This window comes from Oculina patagonica, chromosome 8, assembly GCF_052425735.1.
Source record: "Oculina patagonica isolate OP01 chromosome 8, crgOcupat, whole genome shotgun sequence".
In the NCBI taxonomy this organism is placed as follows: Eukaryota; Metazoa; Cnidaria; class Anthozoa; order Scleractinia; family Oculinidae; genus Oculina; species Oculina patagonica.
In genome coordinates this window covers 16,771,379-16,778,380 of record NC_135765.1, presented here as the reverse complement: position 1 = coordinate 16,778,380, position 7,002 = coordinate 16,771,379, and the positions used below count along the sequence as shown (strand labels likewise).

General features: G+C 37.0%; 1 long non-coding RNA gene across 1 annotated transcript; it reads right to left on the bottom strand.

Moving 5' to 3' along the window:
• Nucleotides 1-4,252: 4,252 nt before the first annotated feature.
• On the bottom strand, nucleotides 4,253-5,488 carry LOC144663961 (uncharacterized). The gene is made up of 2 exons (XR_013572706.1): nucleotides 4,828-5,488; nucleotides 4,253-4,458 (listed from the first exon to the last, which is right to left on the bottom strand). It is a non-coding gene; the product is annotated as an uncharacterized LOC144663961 (long non-coding RNA).
• Between the last annotated feature and the right edge of the window lie 1,514 nt (nucleotides 5,489-7,002).

The following is a 7,002-nucleotide window of genomic DNA, read 5'->3' as shown; positions in this document are numbered from 1 at the left end:
TCAATTTGTTTGTTTCGTTGCCTTTTGTGACGTTCCGCGCGCGCGCGGCTTTGTTCCCAGGATCTCGCGGCTTGGATTTATGCACTGGTGGATTTCATTATGAGAAATCTATATGGATCGTAGATGATTAAAGATCAACTGACATATCAGATTTTCGAGCACTAATTTTGACTTTAAGGTGAAGACGATTTTTTTTTTGCGGTAAAAAAGCATGTATCCAAGCTTTGTGAACACAATTCCTCGCGCTGTTTTAGGAATGAGATTTTTACTCGCACGAAAGTTGACAAAATAAACAAGTGATACGATCCTCTTTTATATTCGAACGGATGTGTTAGTTATAAATCCACTCTTCTACGAGGAAAAATCATAATTTTTCTGATACAAGAAAGCTGTTATCAAAATATCACAGGAAAGAGCAAATAAATTAAAAACGGCATGCGCGCAAATTGCTCTCTCACATAGAGCGACAACTTGATGTTCCAACTCTTGCCTGGGTGATTTACTTATAGTGAGCAACGTTTTTCTCCAATATCATTGCTAGGAAAATCAATCAGAATTTTACTGGGCAAGAGCTGAACTGGAGTTCAGCTATCTTGTCCGCCATCTTGGAAAAAGACTTCAACTGTGTCTGCGTATCTTACGTTTGCGTTCTACAATTGCAAGTTAACGTCGCTTGCATTTACGTCGCATGTATGCCGAAAACTACGCCTAAGCTTTAAACAATTATTTTCAGGTTTTCTTCAATTGGTAGCAGTTTTGTACCTTGCAAAAATCCACTTTACATCTTTATTTCGACTTTAATCTCCGTTCCACGTTCATCGTTTTTTTTTTTGTCCCCGTCAATAATGCCCAGTTTACACCCCTCTAGGACCTACTTCAGCCAGTAAATGAGCCGGCCGTTAACTGGTTTTGGCACGTTGTATAACCCTAACATTCTATAATCAAGACAGCAAGACTATCTAACCGAAATAAATATCTTTATTGCATTCAGCACCACAGTGTGGCATTTTATCACAGCGCAAGATTAAATCCATTTAATTATGGTGGGTGATTACCGTCATAATTAAACTTTGGATTTTGTTACTTGTTATTGCATTTTGTTTTACAATAAGTTGCTTGTGTGTTTGAATTTTATGTTGGTTGTATCAATTTTCTGTCAGAATTCAGAAATTTTCGTCTAATCAAATTTTCGGATAGCTCTAAACTTTCTAGTAATTTGAATTTTTCGGGTTGTGCCAGTTTTCGGGAACTATTCCAATTTCTGGTGTCATGATTTTTTGCCAGTAGTTCGAATTTTCGGACACATTCAATTTTCTGCTAGTAGTTCGAATTTTCGGACACATTCAATTTTCTGCTAGTTCCCGGCGCCATGTTGGAATAGTAACCGCGCAGACATGATAGCGAGGCTACCGGTGACCCGTGGCTGAGCGTGAAGAGAGATTACAGTGAGGATTCGGCAATTAGCCCGTGTTTTTTCGCGTTTTTCGGAACATAAGCGAAAGTTTTGATTCTAATAATACTCCTTCGTCATCTTCTAAGATGAATGGAAAATATTGGGCCGTTTTTGGCTGTAAAAAAGGCGAGTAAACTTCTCAGGGGCCATCAGTTGTTTTCGCTGCGTAACAAAACACAAGGAGATCCAGTGAAGAAATCGCATCCGTGGTGTAATCTGATAAGACGCCAGCATGAGCATGGTGAGGACAATTTTCTTCGTCTTTAAAGCAATTTTTCTTTGCACTAATCATTACTAAAAAGGAAATATACACAGCTCTCCTGAGCAAGTCGTTGGGATCAGAAAAAAGGTTTTTAACATGCAATGTTTACAAAACTTTTGTTTTATACTTGCTTCTAATCACTGAAGTTGTTTGATAATATTTTATATCTAGGAAAGCCCTTCTGTTGACAAGTCTCCATTTAAATATATATCTCAATTCAGAAATTATTCCCAATTTTGCCTACGGTTTTTTTTATTTCTGTATTTATTTTGAGTCTGATATAAGCTTATTGTATTTTGATAAGATTTAAAAGAAATAGATCATTGATAACAAAGAGTTGCTTTTAGGTAAAGTTGTAAGCTTAGTTTAAATCCGTTTTCAATATTGTCTCATAGGTGAAAGCTATCCCAGTAAACATGGATTGTGAAATTATCACACAAGGAAGTCACTATTTAAAAGAAGGCACAGAGAAACATCTACTCAAGAAATAAAAATGCAAAAGAAAAGGGAAAACTTTTTTCTCATTAACCAGGAGTATTATTGCACCCTATTAAATCACCTGATGAAAAGTCTGATTGATCTGCAAAGAGAATAATGCATCATTGAATTTAAACTGGTTGAATTTCAGGCAAAGTTTGGTCTCAACCACATTACAGTCAGGGTAGTTTAATCGTCCATCAGTGATAACCCATCATTTTGGTATTATTTCTCCAGAAGAGGTTAAGACGGAATCCACTAGGAAGTCGAGTAATATTTATTAAAGTTGGACAAAAATCAATTTCCAGAATAATTTAAATTCTATCGCGTTATTTCCTACCCTTAATAAAAGGTAAAGATGTAAGTAATTATCCGTGTTAAGACCAACAACAATTTCTTATTAGAGTCTGAGAAAATGAATTTCAAAGTTCACAAGGTATGGGCAAAATCTCATGTGTAGCCATTTTGGAAATTCGTCTTAAGCGATTCAGTGGAATTCAGCGGAACTTCAAAATGTGTTTTCGATGTTTGGTGTTGTTAGAAAAGATTTCTTTTGATAAGATATTTGAAGCAGTAACAAAAAAGTTTGCAATAAGGTGGAAATAATTCTGGTACAACAATTTCTTATCAGAGTCTGAGAAAATGATACTTAAAGTTCACAAGCTATGGGCAAAAGCTTACATCTTTTAAGAGATTCAGTGGAATTCAGCGGAACTTCAAAATGTGTTTTCGATGTGTGGTGTTGTTAGAAAAGATTTCTTTCGATAAGATATTTGAAGCAGTAACACAAAAGCTTGCAATCAGGTGTAAATAGTTTTGGTACATAATTTTGTCCAATAACTACTCGAAGTCCTGGCGGATTTCCTCTTAAAAATCAACTTTTCTATCAGCTCTAGATGAGAGAATTTGGTCAAATTCAGGGAAAAATTTTAATTACTGTTACATCTCCTTTTGTGTACATGTGTATGTATTGACCTGGTAAAGTTTTCGGGCTGTTCATTCTTTGACAGTAAAGGGTTAACCACCCATAAATCTTTTACACTGAAACCAGAAAGTATGTCAATACTTTAATAATAATAATAATAATAATAACAGTTCTTAGCACGCACTTTACATACGTCTCAGTGCGTTTACATTTGAAATTAAAAGTAAAAATATAAAAACCCGAATTAAACACTTTCTGAATGTTTATTATCTCAAATGGGGAGCTATAAAATTTAAGGTCCTGCATGTAGTATTGAAAATATTGATGTAATGTTTAAGATGAATGTATTGTTTAAATAAGACAGTAAAGAAAATTAAAATAAATAAAATCTTCATCATGAAGCTGGATGGAACTCTGCTAGATTAGCTGTAGTTCGGTGTCCATATGAAACTCTACCATCAATGGGGAAGAGGAATTTCTCTTGTTGTAACCTCCAGGTCAATCTGTAAAAGGTAAGGTAAAGTCTGTGTCCGAGCCAAGTGGCTCATACAGCTGGAGCTTATCCCGGTTTCCGTAGCATTAAGCGACTAGGTCTACTCCCCCCTGGATGGAATGCCAGCAGTAAATTCGCTGTTACCCATTTATACACCTGGGTGGAGAGAGGCACTGAGAGTAAAGTGTCTTGGCCAAGAACACAACGCAGCTCCCCCACCAGGACTCGAACCCGGGCCGTTCGACTGGGAGTCGAGTGCGCTAACCATTGGCCACCGCGTCTCCCACACCAGGTCAATGTGTAGGGGTGGAATTTGTTTTGTCTGAGAATGTGGTGTTAAAAAAAATTGAAAAAGCAAGCCTTTTCTCTTCAAAATAGACAATAAAATTCCTTTAAGGCCAGAATAAGGCAAGGACAAAGAACAAATACAGTTGTCCCTGGACATGTAAAGTATAGCAATGATTTTATCATTCCCTCAGGCAATTTTTGTAAATATAACTTTAGACTTGCAAGCATTATTGTCAGTTATATATGGTCCACATTTTGTGCATCTCATTATAATAATCCTTACCATACTGTTTGGGTTGGTAATACTTTTTTATAGTAACAGGAACTGTTAAATGGCTTTTTGAAACACCTTGATTCAACACTGCAAATGATTTATTTCAAAACTTAGTAGCTGATGCAGTCATTTCAACTATGAAAACATTTTTTATTCTTAAAAAATTGCCCTCTGCTTGTGTTATTTTCCATTTCTTGACTTGAATAGATGATTTTCTGAGCTTCTTTCAACTGGCAGACTCCTTTTAGAATGTTTCACAATCTATGTTGCTGGGATTTCTCTTTACCTATGAGATAATATTAAAACTTTATTTAAACCAAGCTTATAACTTCACCTAAAAGCAGCTCTAACCAATATAAAATAAACTGCCACACTCAGAAATAAAATAAAAAAAAGAAGTCTGCAAAATTGAGAATAATTCCTGATTTGGGATAACTATTTTACTGAAAACTTTCAAGAATTGGGCACTGTGTAATGTAAAGTATTATTAAACATCAACTTTGAGAGCAAGTAAACAAAAGTTTTGTAAACATTGCATGTTAAAAACCTTTTTTCTGATCCCAACGACTTGCTCAGGAGAGCTGTGTATATTTCCTTTTTAGTAATGATTAGTGCAAAGAAAAATTGCTTTAAAGACGAAGAAAATTGTCCTCACCATGCTCATGCTGGCGTCTTATCAGATTACACCACGGATGCGATTTCTTCACTGGATCTCCTTGTGTTTTGTTACGCAGCGAAAACAACTGATGGCCCCTGAGAAGTTTACTCGCCTTTTTTACAGCCAAAAACGGCCCAATATTTTCCATTCATCTTAGAAGATGACGAAGGAGTATTATTAGAATCAAAACTTTCGCTTATGTTCCGAAAAACGCGAAAAAACACGGGCTAATTGCCGAATCCTCACTGTAATCTCTCTTCACGCTCAGCCACGGGTCACCGGTAGCCTCGCTATCATGTCTGCGCGGTTACTATTCCAACATGGCGCCGGGAACTAGCAGAAAATTGAATGTGTCCGAAAATTCGAACTACTAGCAGAAAATTGAATGTGTCCGAAAATTCGAACTACTGGCAAAAAATCATGACACCAGAAATTGGAATAGTTCCCGAAAACTGGCACAACCCGAAAAATTCAAATTACTAGAAAGTTTAGAGCTATCCGAAAATTTGATTAGACGAAAATTTCTGAATTCTGACAGAAAATTGATACAACCAACATAAAATTCAAACACACAAGCAACTTATTGTAAAACAAAATGCAATAACAAGTAACAAAATCCAAAGTTTAATTATGACGGTAATCACCCACCATATTTAATAGCTGGGGTGAAATATGTGACACTGTGTATTACTTTAAAAGAAACCTTCCGACAATTGATTACCGTCGCTTGCATCTAAGCGTGAACACGTGCCGCCGAAACATGATCTAATTGGGTATCAAACGTGGCATGATTGGTCATCAAACGTTTGAAGTTTAGCAGACCGTAACGGCAACTTTCGCGCCGAAACTTTAACACATTCCGGTTTCGAAACAGTTAGCCTGCGAATACAGCCGCCTCTCATTCGCGTCCCGCAACGAAGAGCGAAACACTTGCAAACGTTGCGGGACGCGAATGAGAGGCGGCTGTATTCGCAGGCTACGAAACAGTCGAATTGGCGGAAAGATTGGATATCAAGACTTCCTTCAACAAATTGATCCTGATCTTTGTTGATATGCATTTGCAGGTTCACTTGAATCACTTCTGGTGCAAAGTTTCGCCTGTTCTCAGTGTTTATGGTGAGCATTTTGAGCGTGAAAGTTGCTGTTACGGTCTGCTAAACTTCAATGTTTCATGACGAAACATGCCATGTTTGATACCCAATTAGATCATGTTTCGGCGGCTCGTGTTCACGCTTAGATGCAAGCGACGGTACAACAATAAAAAAGACTCCTATAATTGAAGTGCATCACACCGTACACATTTACTAAAACCCTTTCACTCTCAAAGTCAAACCTCAAATTTTTGGATAAAACCCTAGTGTGTGACCATTCAAATGAAAGCTATTGAGCAATACTTTCATGTGGTACTGTTCATTGTTCTAATTTCCGACTTTAGATTCAAGTCTTTTTACGAAACCACGGTGTATGACCATCCAGATAGAAGTTACCGAGCAGTATTTTCACGTGACGTTCTTTTTAGAAACGTTTGTGAACTAAAAAGCCTAGGTATTTTTTTGGGCACACCTTTGAGAGTGGAAGGGTTAACACATTAACATTTGGCAAACAACACGTCTCTAGAACAGTATAAACTCTGTTATACAGTTCGATGTCGTAACAGATTTAGAGTAGTTCAGTAATAAGAGACAGAGAAGCTGTTTACCTCAATGAAGTCACTGAATTCCTAGAGAAAATTATACTATGTAAGGGAGTGAAGGGTATTAGCAGTAAAGGGAATGAATGTTGCAAAATGATTTATTTTTAAACGATGATTGTAACTACACGGTTAACGTAAGAAAACTAACACATACAAAAAGCGGTTTTCAATCGAGTGTCGAAAGTAGCTCCCATTTCAGATTTGTATTGGTTTTGGATTACTACCCTTAGTGATTGGTTACAAAAAATTGGCGCCACTTTCTCGGCCAATCAGAAGAAAAACAAAACCAATCATGACTCGCTTGCGCATGATTTCCCGCGCTTTACACTGGCTTCGTGTATTTGCTTCAAGTTTTGATTGGTTCACTGGTTTGTCTATGTCCTTTGTGATTGGACAGAGTGATTACCTTGGCTTTGATTTTACGACACTCAATTGAAAATCGTTTAGCGGAGCTGAAGGGCACCTCCAGTGGCTCTCGT